We start from the raw sequence: 18465 nt of genomic DNA, 5'->3' as shown, positions 1-18465 counted from the left end.
GTTATGAACCATTAGATCCGAAGCCCCTCTGTCATCTACTTCGTCATCACTTGACGTGGCTTTATATGAGCGGCCAAGTACAGCGGGCTTCGGATATGCTCCAGACAAAATTTGTGCTTAGAATCGAAGGTTTAATCATGAGTTTTGAAATTTGAAAGAATTACAACAAAAAAATCAAAGGAAATAGCCTTTGTAAGTTTCGGCCCTATAGAGTTTTAATGGTTGTATTTAGTTTTAAATTTTTCTAAGTTGATATTTGAGCTTAGGACAAAATTTAAATAAGGTATGTAGAATTTGATGATTTTTGGAGTTAGGATGCAAAATCCTTAAGTTAGGGGTAAAATGGTCATTTTCCCACATGTAGAGGGTAAAATGGTAATTTTACTCTAAGTAGATATTTTTCCATATTCCTAATTGTTAGTGATTAAGTTCTAATTTTTAGAAATAACTACTTTTAGTTTCTTGTGATCGCACTTGAGTTTTATCTAGAAGCGCAATGACCGAGGTAAGTTAGCTTTTAACTTACTATTAGTTTAATGTGTATGAGTGATAAGTAAGGGAACTAATGTGTATGTATGCATGTTATCATATGTGCCATGTCAAGTCATTACATATTTATCTGTTACATAGAATTTATTCTGTCATGAATTATTCATCCGTTACACAAAATATTCTGTCACGTATTGCTATACATTGCAAGTATGTCATGTTAAGCTAAGTATGCCATCTGTTACATATATTTCATGTCACATATACTTCATGTCACATGTTACGCCACGTTACGAAATATTGTCTGTTACATGTATGCCATGTTACGAAATGTTGCTTATTACATGTATGCCATGTTATGAAATGTTGTCTGTTATATTTATGACTCAATGTATGTCATGACTGTCATCTTGCGTTCATGTCATGTTATGCTACGTCAGGACTTCTGTCTTTTATGTCATGTTCATGTCACGTCACATTACGAAATGTCATGTATGCCATTTAAGTTATTCATGTCAATCACGACCTTAAGCGCTAGGATAGGGTAATATCCTAGTAGAACTCCTTTGTTCAAGCTGGAGTGTCTAAATAAGTGTGAAATTCTCTGGGTTGAAGGAGTACAGTCAACAGGTTGCGAATGGGGCCTAATTAGCTAGTCACTGGAGCGCGCCAGACACTAATGCCAATGGAGCCACACTTTATGTTACGTGTGTCTACAGTAAGTGTGGCACAAACAAATTAGTCATGGGGCCATAACAAATGTGGAGCATGAAGTATGAGGCCACAAAAACTGTGGAGCATACACTACGTGAGACACAACAATTGTGGCACGTAGAATATTTGGGGCCATAGCAATTGTGGAGTACGTATTAATGCACTCACAGCTGGTATAGACACATGTGATGTGATGCGGTAATCGGTAGAGACAAAAGGCTCAAGAGGACCTGTGTAGCACCCGTATTGTTACTTTATTAATTAAGTCTACTGAATAAGATTCTAAGTTCATGTGTTTCATGTTCAAGTCATGTTTCAAGTTCACGTTATGTTATGTTCAAGTTTATGTTCACGCAATCATGGTAATCCCATGAGACAAGATTAAGCAATCATGGTAACCCCATGAGATAAGACTACTCTATCATGATGACCCCATGAGACAAGAATATGTTTCAAGTTCATGTTATGTTATGTTCACGTTCACGTTATGTTCCAAGTTCACATTTATGTTATGTCATGCTCAGGTTCATGTTATGTTTAAGTTCATGTTCAAATTATGCATGTTCACGTTCAAATTATGCATGTTCACGTTCATGTTATGTTTCAAGTCCATATTATGTTTTAAGTTCACGTACATGTCATGTCACGTCAAGCTAAGTTTCAGTTTTAATTCAAGTTATGTCAACTCATGCCATGTTATGTCAAGTTATGTTATGTTTATTATTTTATTCCATGTTATGCTTACTATTGACTTTGATTGTGCATTCATACTTTTACTGCCAGGCATGCATCATTAACTTGTGTGAAAGTTTTTTGTTAACTTACTGAGATTTGTAATTAAATCTCATTGTGGTAGTCCCAACTACCATTCCCCCCAAATGGTAGATCTTATTATAGGATCTGAAAGAAAATATGGAATCGACCAACTGGAAATGATCGACTAAACGATGGTGTGACGTAGATGGTAGTACAGTAGCTACCTCATTACTACTTGTATTTGTGGTGTTTAATCTCCAACACTCACAACCATTTTAGACAAGTGTTGTTATTTCAGTTGTTTAGTACGTCATTATGTATGAAGTATGTTTTAAGTATTTGGGATATTTCAGTTTGGTGCATAGTATTGCTAAAGAAAAAAATTATCTGTTGCGAATATTGCATAATGCTAGATGCATGTTATGAATATTGCATCTTATATGTCATGAACGGGGGCAGGTAACCTTGTGTTGCATGTCTTGACACTTCAAATGTTCGTTCGATCCCAAGCGGAATTTGGGGGTGTCACACACCTTGTCTATCAAAATTTCTTTTACTTAGTTTTATATTACTTTCTTCAAGGTCGAAAAGGCAGATTTATAGCTTTTCGACAACTCCTGAGAGACACGCACGGCATAAGCAGATTCACAGGTTGAAACTCTTTAAGAGGAAAGTGGTGGTTTTGCAAAAACCACCACACATGGTCCTCACAAGCCACCCATTCCGCCAGCTCTTCTCGATAGACATGTCAGATCACCAAAGTCACCACCACCAGACCTTCCAGATTTGACTTTTGTGACTGAAAAGATATAAGTATGTTGCCTTCACAGGCCGTTACAAATTCCAAAGTCTACCAGAGTTAGTCCAAGCTGTAATCCATCTTTTTTCACATCTATCTTACTACTTTCCTTATTGTTAATTAAAATAAAAAAGAGTTTGTCTCTCGGACATTTGCCTGTAGAGGTTGAGTTCTCTCTTTTTATAAAGGGTGAGGTTGAGTCTCTGTTTAGAGAGTATTGTTTCTTAGACATTTATCTGTAGAGAGTATCAATAATAGTGAAGACCAAACTAGTCACAAAAAAAACTAATGTACTGGTAGTGTTCCAAATGCATTATTTTAGTTTATAATATCATGTTTGATATGGGGACATCTCAATATGTATATGGTCTTAAATGTAAATTTTTCTTATTAATAAATGATGATAATTTCTCTTAAATATATATATATATATATATAATATTGTAAGTCAATTCTAAACATTTTCCCAAGGATAAAGTGATTTTGACTACCAATTGACAGTGATGTCTCGATATTGTATTATCAAAATCTATCACTTCAAGCTTTTGATTAATTGTCGACCTAATTTCATTAGAAATGCAAAATCCGAGTGTTAAGAAAGAAGTTGGAGGACAAACAAATAATGCAAATAGTGTAAAGTGTGGTCAAAATCGTTCATGTATGTTTGCATAATTTGGATTATTCTGTCAAGTTTTTTTATTTGCTGTTTCAACCTAAGAAGCATATATGGAACTTTCACACAAGGCGAAAAGAAAGGGGGAAAGTGACTGTGAACAGTGCAGATGAGTTATGTGTTTTTTTTTTGCAGGGCTTGGCGAGTCTTTAAATTATTCCTATTTAATACTTTAGCTGTGATTTTAGCAATTTAGGTGTATTATAAATGTCAAATATTTATTGTGGGGATTATATTAACAATATATAGCACTATGCGTACGTACTGAATTCTGAATATAGTTAATATAATGTTGTGCTTTTATTGGTAGTGTATATTAAATACATAAAGTGGGAAAGAATGTGCAACATTTTGGGCATGATAAACATGTGCGGGGTGATTAGGGTATCATATCTGCATGATTGCCGAAAACCTAAGACGGGCTCTTGAGAGTTTACTATTGAAACGGATTAATGCTACTTAGCATCCTCCCATGCATGTGATTTATCATTTTTATCATTTTTATCATATCTTATGTGAGATGCAACGTTTGAATGTGAAGAGATTTTGTAACAGTCAAATTCTGTCACAAAAAGTAACTTTCGAACATATAGAATAACGTTCGAATGTTTACCCAACTAATTAATATTTGAACAAAAAATATCTAACGTTCGATATTTTTCATTCAAACGTAGACATGTTCAAACGTTTGTGCTGTGACATTTGAATTTTGCATTCGCACATTATTGGGCAACTGTTCAAACGTCAAAGATTTAATGGTCGAATGGTTAATCGGTACGTTTGAATGTATCTTTTTTAATCATACGAATATTAAGAAATACTTGTTCAATCATAACATTATAAGTTCGAACATTTATGGAGTGTATACGTTCTAATGTAATACCACCTTACGTTCAAACGTATTTATCACACGTCTATAATTATGTTCGAATGTTAATTTGAACGTAAAGCCATGTTCGAACGTTCTTTCTTTACATTCGAACGTACTGATCAGAACTAATAATTTCATAAAATTAAAAAGCATACAAATTATATCATATTACACCACAAATTGTATCATCTCATGAAAATGTTTTAGAGAATTGCAAAATTAGAAAACAAAAGTTTTGAACAATGATAGGGTTTATTTCTTGTTCTTTCCCCGCTCATCGCGATTCTATTTGACCTTCACACCGTCCCTGTTCGATCAATTAAAGGATAAATGTCAAAAGTTGGCAACTTTTTGTACCAGAGATTGACATCAGAACTACTATTAATTTAATTAACATTATCAAGCACACATGCATGCCACTTACCCAATTGACAAGTTAAGATAGGAAAGATGGCCATAATAATATTCGATTCTTTGGCTGTCCAATAGAGCTTCCCAAGCGTTAAGCTAGCATTATTGTACTCAGAAACTCCTACAAGATTAGTATAGGGTTTCAGTACTTAATGTAGATTCAAATTAATGGACGTATTCCAGAAAATACCAGAAAAATTAGAAGAAAAAGAAAACATGCAGAGAGAGAGAGAGATACAATTCTCAGTGATGTAAATGACTGGATCATTGTAATTATACTTTGTGTAGTTCAAAAGATCACCATTGTAATTATACTTTGTGTAGTTCAAAAGATCACGAAGTCCTCTAGGATAAATGAAGAGCCAAGGTGAAGCAGTCTGCGATTAGAAAGGAAAAAAAAGGAGGGAGGCCGTTTGTTCAATGACCTTCTTAATTAGATCGATATGATCAATACTATTATTATTATTATTATTATTATTATTAATTAATTAATTTGTAACATTAATTTATAATACGTACCGCTGGACCAATTGGGATCCCATTGCGAGAAGCTGCAATGCACGTACAGTGAGAAAAAACATGATGGTTTAGTAGATTATAACTAAGAAAATAAAACATGATATAACTAAAAACATGCATGGAATTTGTACGCACTGGTTTGATTAACAAGACCATCTGTCGCGTAGGATTTGTTGGCCAATGATCCATATGAAGGTGCCTTGGCAGCATAATTAGAGGTATAGTAATTCAATCCGATAAAATCATATGAGCCCTTGAGCATATCCGATTGATTTTGGGTGAAATTGGGTAATCGCGTTCCAACCAGAGTTCTCATGCCTTTTTGGATAGTCACCAATTTTCATAGGGTCCAAGAACCTGCATTAATAATATATATTTAATAAACCATATAATATATATGTAGCATTAATTGAATGAGTGCTGATTTAATTTATCGTTATAAGAAAACTGCTTATTAATTTATTATCAGTTATTTTTTGTAAAAGTGATTATTTTTTGACAAAATAAATATATTTTCATCATAAATAATTATTTTTTTACACATAATTCGTTATAAATGTCCATATAAGAGAAATAATAAGAGATAGGAAAAAAATGCGTTAAATCCTAGAAAAAGAAAATCGAAATAGCTAGAAACTTGAAAACCCTCAAGCTAGCTAGCTAGCATATGTACATACATGCATGCTAGTTAGCTGAAGTACGTACTTTCCATCCGCACATAAAATCAAGGGCACGTAAAGCGGCGGCTTGGTGATCTTCCGTTGAGTTAGAGTATGGCTCCATCCAGTAGCACACGTGGGTTATCCCGATAGAACCGTTTTGTTCCTGAACATATTATATAAATATATATATTTATCTCCTATATCCTATATCCTATATCCTATATCTTAAAAGTGTCTATCTTGATATGAATAGTATTTATGAGCACTATCTATATCTTAAAGAGTACTGCTTCACGCAGGCACAAGGCAGTGCCTGCGCGCAGACGCCACTGACGTGGCATTTTACCACGTCAGCAATCATATATTAAAAATAAAAAAAAAACACAAAAGTTGAGAAGGAGAGAACAAGCGGAAGAACTGAAATTAGAAGTAGAGAAACCAATTTACGAAGAGAACAAGTGGGAGAAACTGAAATTAGAAGTAGAGAAGCCGATTTACGATTTCACCGTCAAAGTAAGTGTTTTAGGGAAGAACCCCTTCTTTTGATTCTTTTTTCGTCTCGCTTAGCTGTAAAACTGTCGGTTATTGTTCACATTTCGACTCTTCTATAAGTTTTCTTTTTTTGAAGTCATGAGGTGTGGGCACTGGGTGTTTGATGAGTGATATAACACCTGAGTGTATTCTTGTGGTATATTTTGTTTGTGTATATATGGGACTTTCCAGCATCTAATTGGACGTGACATAGGAAAATAATCAAAATTTATGAACTGACAAGTGGAAACTCTGTCCTGTATTTAGGCGTTGTTTTTCAAAAACTGGAAAATTTTTTTGATCAGTAAAGCTTGGACAATTAAGATGAAAACAGCCAAATTTACACCTAGATTACAAGGGAAACGTAGTGTAAAAGTTCTCTTGAGGGGAGCACCCCCAGCTTGAGTTTTACATAAAGCATATATTTTGGCCACTTTGCTTTGTGCTTGGTTGGTATCATTTGCTCAGACATAAGATTTCTTCATATTGATGTTTGGTGATTTTCTTTGTTGAAGGTGATTTGATGTAATATATTTTTGCATTGCAATTGGTTAGGAGGTTGCAAGTAAATTGGAGATAAAGGCCATGCCCACATTTTTTTTTGTGTGATATTGTCCTTTTGAAAGTGTGAAATGTGTGACTGGTGGTCCAGCATCAAAACAGATGATAAAGTTAGTGTGCTATGTGTGGGTAAATATCATAAATATTTTTTTTGTTCAGTGTCAATTATGGTATAAAATTGTTGCCTTTCTTTTACATAAAGTTGTCTATGTTTTGGGCTCTAGATGTAGGTATGGTTTTTGAATTAAAGGGTATTCTTAACAATAGTAAATTCAGTTGTATACGAGAAATAAAATCAATATGGAGAAATCTTATGTCTGAGCAAATGATACAAACAAACACCAAACATTAATATGTGGAAATCCATGGTATCATTTGTCATACAAAAAATCCGTAGTATCTATGCATGTAACCTTGGCTGGTTTTTAAAAAATGTCCAACTTGATTGTAATATTTTTTCCTCAAAAAATGCCGAGTGAAAAAATGTTGAGTGCCCAACTTGATTGTGTATACATGTTGCTGCAGATTTGTATAAAGATTTATTGTAAAAAGTTGCAATCAGTGTTGCTGCAGTATTTTCGTAAAAAGTAAGACCACTTGGTTTCATTTTGAGGTAAATTGAGAAAGAGAAAGAAGATGCATCCAGCATAATAGCTCCTATCACCAATCCATTAACGCAGGTATTGTAAACCTATTTCAACAGTTGGCGTGTGTTTATTTTATGTATAGTCATTGTCCACTTGGGTTGATTAACATTATGTTGCTATATGTTAGGACATATCAAGACCACTGTATCCAAATTACATGCCAAGTTACTACGGTCCAGTGCCTCATGCGTGGTTACCACCTTTTGTGCCTTCTCCAAGTGCCAGCCCATATCCATGGAGCAACCAGGTGATCGTTGGATGATAAAGTAGTTCATGGGCTTTATGTTATGAACTTGAATATTTGGTCTAATTATTTATTTTTAATTATTTTTGGGAGAACTGCAGCAAGACCCATGGAGCTCTACTGTCGCTGCCACGTCAAGTGCCGCTATACCAATGATGGGACCTTCTCCAACTGCCTACCCATATCCATGGAGCAACCAGGTGATAATTTCTGGGAATATTTATTGTTGTTAGTGTGCTTTAATTTTCTGAACTTGAATATTTCGTCTAATTATTTATCTTTAAATTTTTTATGAAAAACTGCAGCAACACCCATGGAACACTACCTCAGCTGCCACGTCAAGTACTGCTGCCTTGAGTAGTTCTGCTCCCGCGTCAAGTACTGCTGCCTTGTATAGTTTCGCCATACCAATGATGGGACCTTCTCCAACTGCCTACCCATATCCATGGAGCAACCAGGTGATCATTTTTTAGAGTATTTATTGTAGTTAATGTTAGACTTGAATATTGCTCTAACTATTTATGTTTACATTTTGGTTTTTTGGAAAACCATAGCAACACCCATGGATCTCTACTTCCGCTCTCATATCTAGTTCTGCAAGTAGTGACAGCTCTAGTGTAGCTGCCAGTTCTAGTGTACAAACCAGCGCTAGTGTCACTGCTAGTTCTTGTTCGGCTTTACTAACATTTATTCCTTCAACTTCTACCAACCCATATACATGTGGCAGTGAGGTGATGTCTTGGATTCTCCACATGCACTGTCTTTTACATTATCCATAACATATTTTTACATATAATATTTTTTTCTCCTATTTTACAGGAAAATAAAGTGCAGCAAAGTAACTCTGTTGAAGAAATTAGTGAGGCCACATTAGACTCGATAGAAGTTGAGGCGCAATCTACTGCCTCTTTGGGTAATACGGTTGATACCAAGGAGGCTGGCACTGATGGCGGTAATATCACTGAGGAGCCAAAGCCAGGGATAAGCTTTGAGTCGGAGAATGAGTTAATGAATTACTATCAACATTACGGAAAGCAATGTAGTTTTTCGGTAATGACACAAAGGAGTAAAAGAGAGAAAGATGGGACTGTGAAATCTGTCACTGTGGGATGTGCTTAGGGTGGCAAGGCACGAAATAGGGCATCAAATGTCTCCAAGCCTCGGCCAACAAGCAAGGCAGACTGCAAGGCAAGGATGAATGTCATGTTAAAGGATGAGAAGCTGTGTGTCACATCCGTATTTAACACACACAATCATGTGCTCAGTCCAAAAAATCCAGGTTTTTCAGATACAACAGAGAAGTTAATGAGTATGTTAGGAGAGTGTTGGATACAAATGATGAGGCTGGCATACGGATTAATAAGAGTTTCCATGCTCTTGTTACTGAGGCGGGTGGGTTTGAGAACGTACCATTTGGAGAAAAATATTGTCGTAACTACATTGACAAAGCACGACACCTGCGCCTTGGTAAAGGTGGTGCTCAAGCGTTGTTTGAGTATTTTAGAAGGATGCAATACAAGAATGATGGCTTTTTCAGCCTCATGGAATTGGACGATAATGATAGACTGAAAAATGTGTTTTGGGCAGACGCCCATAGTAGAGGGGCCTACAACTACTTTGGAGATGTGATAACATTCGATACCACATACCTGACAAATAGGTATGGAATGCCATTTGCACCTTTTGTGGGTGTAAACCATCATGGACAGTCAATCCTCTTGGGTGCAGGCCTTATTTCAAATGAGGATATAGAATCATTTGTTTGGTTATTTAAAGCTTGGCTTAATTGCATGGATGAAAAAGCGCCGAATACTATTATTACAGATCAAGATCACGCAATGAAAAATGTCATCGCTATTGTCTTTCCCAACATGCAGCATAGATATTACTTGTGGCACATATTGTGAAATGTCCCTGAGAAACTTGGTTCCCATGGTCAATACAAATGTGGCCTGAAAATTAAGTTGTTATCTTGTGTATATGACTCCCTTACAATTGAGGAGTTTGAGAATTCTTGGAAAAGCCTCAATGATACTTTCAACTTGTATAAAAATGCATGGTTGCAAAGCTTATATGCGAAAAGAGAGTTTTGGGTGCCGGTATATTTAAAGAACTCGTTTTGGGCTGGAATGAGTATAACTCAACACAGTGAGAGCATGAATGCTTTTTTCGATGGCTATGTGCATGCCAGAACAAACCTAAAAGAATTTGTTGATCAGTTCGACAATGCTCTCAAGAAAAAAGTTGAGAACGAAAACCAAACTGACTTCAATTCATTTAACTTCACCATTCCTTGCATATCACACTTGGCTCTTGAGAAGAAGTTTCAATATGTATACACAAATGCAAAATTTAAGGAGGTTCAACAAGAGATAATGGGAATGATATATTTTCATTGTAGTTTCGAGAAAATGGATGGAGTAATCATAACTTACTCGGTCGATGATCAAGTAAAGGCTGAAGATTTTATCAAGGAGGTTACGTATACTCTTTACTTTAATGTGGCCGAGTGTGAGGCGAAGTGTGTTTGTGGGTTGTTTGAGATGCGAGAGATAATATGTAGACATATTCTTGCAACTTTTTCAGCTAAGAAAGTTCGTGAGTTGCCAGAAAAGTACATATTAGATCGGTGGAGGAAAGACATAAAACGGACTTATACTATTACTTCGACCAGTTATGAAGCTGTTGATCAGAGACCCGAAACTGTTAGGTAGAAACGTATTTTGAGAACTTTTAATGAGGTAATAACAAATGCAGTTTTGTGTGATGGGCATACTGAGGAAATGATTTCAAACTTGTATGTGATGAATGAGGTATGGCGCACATCGAAGCCCTCCAACACAGATTCCAATGTTGGAGGAAGTACTGTGAATGCAGTCACAGAAGGAAGTTCCAAAAAGGTGCTAAGTCCCCATGCTGTCAGAGGCAAGGGAAGACCCCCGTGTAAGAGGAGGATGTCGACGATGGAGGAACAAGTGATGAAAATTAAAACTAAGACTGCAAATAAGAAAAAAGATAAGGGAAAAAGCAGACTAGTGAGAGCATATTTATTGTCATTATTACCTAATATTCATAGGCATAGATTTGATAATATACTATTACTTCTACTTGTGAACTCTAATTATTTTTTATGTTGTCAGAGGCGTAGATTGGATACCGAACTATTGGAAAACAGTGAGAACCACCTCGGCCTATCGAGAATGAGGATGCAAAAAAATGTACAAACTCTCATAATGGTCAATGAAGAAAGTGGACAATATCCAGTGATGGAGACACAAGAAAGTATACAATTACCAATTGAATTCATTTTATTGTATAGTTCGTAGTTTTTATTACGTGGGTCTTACTTTGTCTGCTATTATGTTCACATATGCAACTAGGAATGGATGGAACGCAGCCAGAGACGGCAGATGGAACATAGCCAAGCAGTTTCTTGTAGCAAGACTTTAGAGATCCATTATTTTTACTTATGTTGTGTGTCGATGGAATATGGGTTGGATGTGGTTTGTTGGCAGGTGTGTGTTAGGGGTGATCTGTAGGAATTTGCGTGTTGGTGTTGGTATGTTGGAGTATGTTATGTATTAGTGGTGAAAGTGTACGTTTTGTATATGTGGCTTAGTATTTAAGCCCACGCTTTGCACATTTTGTATCCAAGTACGCTATATATGTAAATTTGAGTTTGTATCCAAGTACTCAATTTATGTGATTTTGATTGAATGTGAATGGCATTAGTTTATGAGTTGAGATTATACTGTGTTTGATATTGCCTCTTATGTCCACGTGGAAAAAAATAAATCAATAAACTTGTAGTTTAGTCCTGTCAAATATTTTGACAAAATGATCAGGCTGGTAAGTTATTTTCACGTATATATATACTTTTTTAATAAGCAGTGACACGTTCAGACAAAATAAAGTCTTAGGATTGAAGATTTTATATAAATCAGAATAAAGTCTCAAATACATAATTTTAAAGTCTCGACTTACAAACGCTAAGTTTCTATAAAATACAAATACAAACTAGTCAACGCAGTGAGAGTATCAAATACAAGTAAATAACTATGACTATTAGCCAAAGTACAAGAAATAGTTTGCATGCATGCAGCATGTCGGCTTCTTGACTGTGAAACTAGGCTTGATCGTTATGGAGTGCCAACTCCCTCTTCCCGAACTATGCTTCTCTCTTTTTAAGTTCTTCATCTTTCCTTAATACTTCTGCTTCTCTCTTTTTAAGTTCTTCCTCTTTCCTTAATAATTATGCTTCTCTCTTTACAAGGGCTTGCTCTTTGTATTCACTACTATCTGACCACTTGAAAAACTTGCACTGTGGTAACCCCTGATTATAAATAAATAATCAAATATGTTTGACGTCAAAATTTTTGAATAAAACATTAATATGAAAACATAAACTTGCAAGTACTATTAATTGCGTCTACCTCTTTGTTGTAGATGGAAACTCAAAGAATGCTCGCCCCGGATTTCTTCGAGTATTTGATATTCTAAGTACAGCTTGATTCCCACAGCTGCACATTGAGACGTTACTCGATGTATGATTAAGCAACGATGTTGAAGCAACTGATGACGACATTCTAAATCTGTCAATGAAACAGAACAACACCTCCAACAATATAGTCAGTGAGTTTTTGTATATTGTAGCATGCAAACCCTTCCTTTGCAAAATGTGTTAAGAGTTTGTGTTATGATTTTTTTTTTCACTAGCTAATGGCTTACACATCCCAGCTTGTTCTCCTAATTTAATTAGCCAATATAAACTAAAGATGCCAATAAAAACTAGCCAATACAGTTTTTAAGCATACCATAAATAGCATGAAAGACTTACTAACTATCTTCATTAGTTCAGTGCGCAGTTTAAGAACAAGAGAACAAGAGAAAACTCTGCATTATTTGCAGCACTTGGATTGATTTAAGAACAAGAGAAAAATATGAAGATAGTTAGTATAATGATTTTATTAATCTACATCAATCACGTACTCAATTCAATCCAACTTCAAGTACAATGCTCCTTCTCCATATATTTACAATAACAACCCAACGGCTTCACCATTCAACCCAATCACACAATTGTAAAGTCAACCACATTTTACACTTCACACAATAGCTATGTAATCTTGGTTTAGAATCAAGATAAGGCCCATGAGTCACTTGGAAGTCTCAATAATAAGTTCATTTCAAGAGAGGCTAAGCTTCTTGGTGAGGTTTCATGGTGTCAAAGCATGAGAATTGTGGTCTAATGCTTGTCCACCACATTTCATACATTAAAAGTAAAGTAGAACCATGAATGAAGGCTATTCAGATGAAGAAAAATAGGGAAAATCTAAGGGAACACAGGTAAAACCAAAACTAAATTTACCTAGTATTTATACTTCAGACAGTTATATACAAATGGCTAGATGAAAACTGATTTTGACAAGAAGTTTATTATGTATGTCTCGATTTTTCAGTACTCTAGCATGTCACAAAATGATAGATGTAACTAAATTGAATTTACATAGGAAAGGGAAAGAACAGGGGCTGATTAGAGGCTAGAAATTGGAATGCTAAGCTTGAAAGCAAACTTTTTCTTCACAAGTTGGACAACTAACAACTTGTGCATTTTCATGTTTTCAAATCTTCCCAATTAAGATGTCACAAATACATGTAGTACTAGTGAGTAACTCCCTATAGCTAACATCCAAATTATTGGCCTTGATCCCCTCTCTAAAATAATTAACATTAAAAATTCATTGAACATGTCCCATCTAATATAGTAAAATCCCCTCGCCACCAAAATAAGCTAGTTATATCACATAAATGTCAGCTAAAGCGCTAGCCATTGCTAAATGAAAAATCTGAATCATTCAAGGGTCATTGACTTCTAAATATAACCAGCTTTAACAAATAAAAATAAAAATAGCTTCTTTTTGGAAAGTTAGAAAATAACTACAAAAGAAAGTTAGAAAATAGCTTCTAAATCATTCAAAAGAATGCCGTCATCAGTTGCTGATGATGTAGATACTGTGGATAAAAATAGACTCAATGAAATTTTCCAATTCCATCCACCAACTTTCCAATTTCAAATAAAATGTACCATATTCATCTAAGTTAAGATATTGGATATTATTTTCGACATAATGCCAAATGATAAAAAAAAATATCTTCTATTTTACTTTAATAAATGAACAAAAAAAAATTGAGAGATTCTTAGAAATTAATACATGTATATTTGGTTATATACACGTATATAACCTAGGATGGCGCCGCTTGGTGGATAGCTGGAGCGCGAATCTTCCTCGGCGTCGCACAGGTGCGTTAGGGTTAGGTTTAGGTTTGGGAGAGAGATCGGGCAGGGGAGAGATTCCTGAAAGGAGAAACGAAGAATAAGAAAGGAGAAGAAAAATCGAGAAACGAAGAGGAGCAACGATGAAGAAGATCGAGTGAGTACGGGGAGAAACGAAGAAGAATTCGAAATCACCCTGGGGAGAGCAGAGAGTTCTTGGGAGGGAGACAGATCGAAGAAGAAGAAATGAAAAACGCTTCGTTTTGGTTCCAGAAGGCAACCATATGAGTGGAAACAAAGCACACCGTTTTATTTACTTCAAAACGGTGCGTTTTGTTTCCACGTAGGATGTCGTCCGCGAGGAGGCCTCAATCGTGCCTGCGTTTAGAATTTTCCTATCTTATCTTCTTATCTTAAAAGTACGTAAAAGTGTATATCCTGGTATGAATAGTGTTTATAAACAGTAATGAATAGTATTTATGAACAGTACCTATATCTTAAAAGTGCGTATCCTGGTATGAATAGTATTATAAACAGTACCGAATAGTATTTATGAACATTAATGAATAGTATTTATGAACAATAATAAATAGTATTTTCTATGGACACCTTTTATTCTGCCTATCATTTGCCATGAAGTATCTTACAAGAATAATTTTACATATAATTGTAAAGTGTGTAAACGTCACATAATCGTTTTGAAAAAGAGTAGGGTCTATTATTAAAAAATTAATTTTTTATGTGGATCCTATGTTTTATTCATTTTTTTTAAGACGATTATGCGACGGTTGCATAATTCACAGTTACAAATATATTTTCTCATCTTTTAAAGGTTTTGAACTCTTTTAATGTATTGACAAAAAATGATCCTGATTTTTTTAGATGAATTGGTGTGCGTGTAGTATGACATAGTCACATAAACTCATACGTATATATATATTAGGCAGACACAATTATTTTTAAAATTTATATGATGAAGTTTTATTGAACATTTTTAAGAGAAAACTAACTAATTAATTTAAATTTTTAATATAATTTATTTTTTTCTTCAATTAGTCAGGTGTGGCAAACGTGCTATAAATATATATATATATATATATATATATTAATGCATGCTTTCCTATTAATTAATTGTTTTCTAATTTTGTGGAATTAATTTAAATAAGTGCATGTATATATAAATGTATATGTATATATATATATATATGTCCGTATGTCCGTATGTCCGTAGTACCTGATATGATTGGTTGGTCTTGTACAGGTTAACAGCAGCAGCATGAGTCTTGTACAGTTTTCTTCTGCTGGTTTTCCTTCGCGCAAGTACCTGATACGTGGAGGCGCGGTTCGGTTTTGTGTCTCTTTTGTTCTGGTTTTGCTTTTATAGGCAGGTTTTTGGTATTGTTAGTATGGGTCTGATGTTTTTAGGTGGTCTTGTAAGGTTGGTTTTGGTTTTGGTTAGTTAGATACACGGGATGGTTTTATGTGTGGTTTTTGTAAATCCCGAGTGTCGGTTTTGTTACCACGATTTTCCTCCACCATAAGTAAGGGTTATTAATAAAATTGGGACGGGGTCACTATTGGACAGGTGGCTTCCGACTCTTTTATAAAAAAAAAAAAAATAGCAGCAACATGAGCAAGAAGAAGGTTATGGGCAACCTTATAATTAGGCTCAACGCCGGAATCCCCACCGGTGCAAGTCGGGTCAATAAAGCTGGAACATCGGAAAGGTGCTAACATCCCTACTCCGTATCCACCATTGCTGTACGTCCATGACTCATTTAGCGTGATCCAATGCTTTACCCTATCACCAAACCCCTGGAAGCAGACCCCCGCGAAGTCCAAGAAATCATCCCTGAATATAATATATCAATATGAAGACTAACATACGCATGATGGATTTGGCAACGTAATTAAAATCTATGATGTCTTAATCATTCATTAATGCGTAATAAAAATTTAGAAGATCACGTAAATTAATATGCATGGAAAAATTAGACAAAACGATATATAATATTAAAGGACGGCAGATTATATAGTGCCTGTAGTACTGATCAATGCTTAGACTTGTTTTCATCGCATAGGCAGTACTACAGCACGAGCACTTTATTATTTAACAAGGATTCGAGTCTGCACACAAAGGTTAATTAGGACATTATTTAGAAAGCAATTACATATATAGATGGAACCATCTTCACCGTCCATTCAATACGATCGAGCATGCATCTTCATGATCTCTATTAATTCTGGATTAGGAAGTTCTGGAACCAAGTAGTCGAGGTTTTATTGTATCTTTGCAGTCCATTATTATAATCTACAAAATAGAGGCCAAGCCGAATTGTATAACTTGAGTTCCACTCATAGTTATCCATGAGAGACCAAGCGAAGTATACCTTGACCTTCACACCGTCCCTATTCAATCAATTAAAGGATAAATGTCAAAAGTTGGCAACTTTTTGTACCAGAGATCGACATCAAAACCATTAATTTAATTACCATTATCAAGCACGCACTTACCCAATTGACAAGTTAAGATTGGAAAGATGGCCATAATAATATTCGATTCTTTGGCTGTCCACATGAAGAGCTTCCCCAAGCGTTAAGCTAGCGTTATTGTACTCAGAAACTCCTACAAGATTAGTATAGGGTTTCACTTAACATAGATTCAAATGGACATATTCTAGAAAATACAAGAAAAATTAAAAGAACAGAAAAAGAAAACATGCACAGAGAGAGAGAGAGAGAGAGAGAGAGAGATACCATTCTCACACTACAAGAAAATGGCTCTATTGCGGTGATTTATGGTCTGCTGCAAATAATATCGTCGCAATAACTAGTTATTCACGGCGATTTCTTGGTCGACGCGGCTTCCAACCAGTGCGATTTTATTTTTACCTTTAGCAGTGATTTTTAACACACTTGTGGCGCTAAATGTTCGCCGCAAAGACTACGGTGACTTTTGTAGCAATTTTAATGATAGTTAAGGTGAATTAAACCGCCGTAAAAGGTTAAAAACTTATGCTGACGCACAATTTCACTACAATTGTCATTTTAATGTAGACGGCGCCAAAACCACAATTTCAATACGAGATTATCAAATTTCCCCACAAATCCCGATTTCACCTTCGTCTCCAACTTCTTCTTCTCCATTTCTCTCTAGCTGCACATATAGCGAAACCCACTCAAAATCCTCCAAATGTCCCTTCCACTGAATGAAACCACTAACATCGGCACTGCTCCAGCCTAGTGATTCTCGCGTAAGCAAATTACTCTGCTCCACCCCTCCGAAAACCCAGTAATCGGCGTCTTCACTCGCATTTGCCGAGGCCACACTAGTGAAAAAGTTTCCATTTTTTCGACAGCCTAAGGCTTCGTTCTTCATCATCGTTGGCCCGTTTCCTAAGTTAGTGGGTTGGAGTCGATTTTCCATCCCTTTGTCTCCTGATCCACTCGGTTGGAGTCGATTTCCCAAGATAAATTACTCTGTTTTATGTCTTCATGGTTCTTAATGAAACCCTAGTTTAAGGTGAAGTAGAAACATGGATGTTTTGCTATAATATTTATGCTTAGGTTTTGAGAAGCACACACATTGGACAATCCTGTAAGCGAGAGTGTTTCATCATGTGTTTCTGAGGAATATTAATTTACACATGGCTTTTTTCGATTGAACCACAAACTCCAAAATGCTTGGATGATCCATTAATGTTCTAAAGAGAAAACTAAATCTTTCTGTAATTATTCTTCCTCTAAAAAGACAGCCATAGTTGATCAATCAAATATAACTTGGTATTGAGTTATAGGCAGGACAAATTATACCCAATGATTTTGGTTTTATACCTAATACAACAGCATTAGCATCTCATTAATTATATGCAATGGTTTAAAATTATCATTCTAAATGGATGCTAGATGATGAATTGTTGATCAATTTGCTTGCTTGTATATAGTCTAATTTTCATAAAAGCTAGAGAGAAAAAATGAGCAACATTAATTTGTTTCTTAAGTCTGATTTTAACAGTTCATATTTTCATTGATGGAATGACTTGCTTGTTAGGTTTGGTTGCTGATATATGGGTTTATGCACTCTACTTGTCTTTTAAGGCATATAGTTTTCTTCATTTTAGATTTATACCATATCGGAGTCGTGCTTTTCGTTTTAGATGCACAATGATCTTACATACTTGTGCTTTGAAAAAATGCACCTGATATATCAACTAAGCTGAAAATGTTTGTTGTTCATGTATTATGTTGTCCATATGTCATGTCAATACATCTTCTTTTTTTGCTTCTAACTTGATCACTCTAATTAAACACTCG

The 18465-nt window shown here is 35.3% G+C and overlaps 1 pseudogene; it reads right to left on the bottom strand.

Annotated features, from left to right (window-relative positions):
* Positions 1-5338: 5338 nt before the first annotated feature.
* Positions 5339-17533, bottom strand: LOC108996121 (annotated as a pseudogene).
* Between the last annotated feature and the right edge of the window lie 932 nt (positions 17534-18465).

The sequence above is a fragment of the Juglans regia genome, chromosome 9 (genome assembly GCF_001411555.2).
Source record: "Juglans regia cultivar Chandler chromosome 9, Walnut 2.0, whole genome shotgun sequence".
Lineage (NCBI taxonomy): Eukaryota > Viridiplantae > Streptophyta > Magnoliopsida > Fagales > Juglandaceae > Juglans > Juglans regia.
Note: the sequence above shows the minus strand (reverse complement) of the source record. Positions and strands in the feature narration are given on the sequence as shown.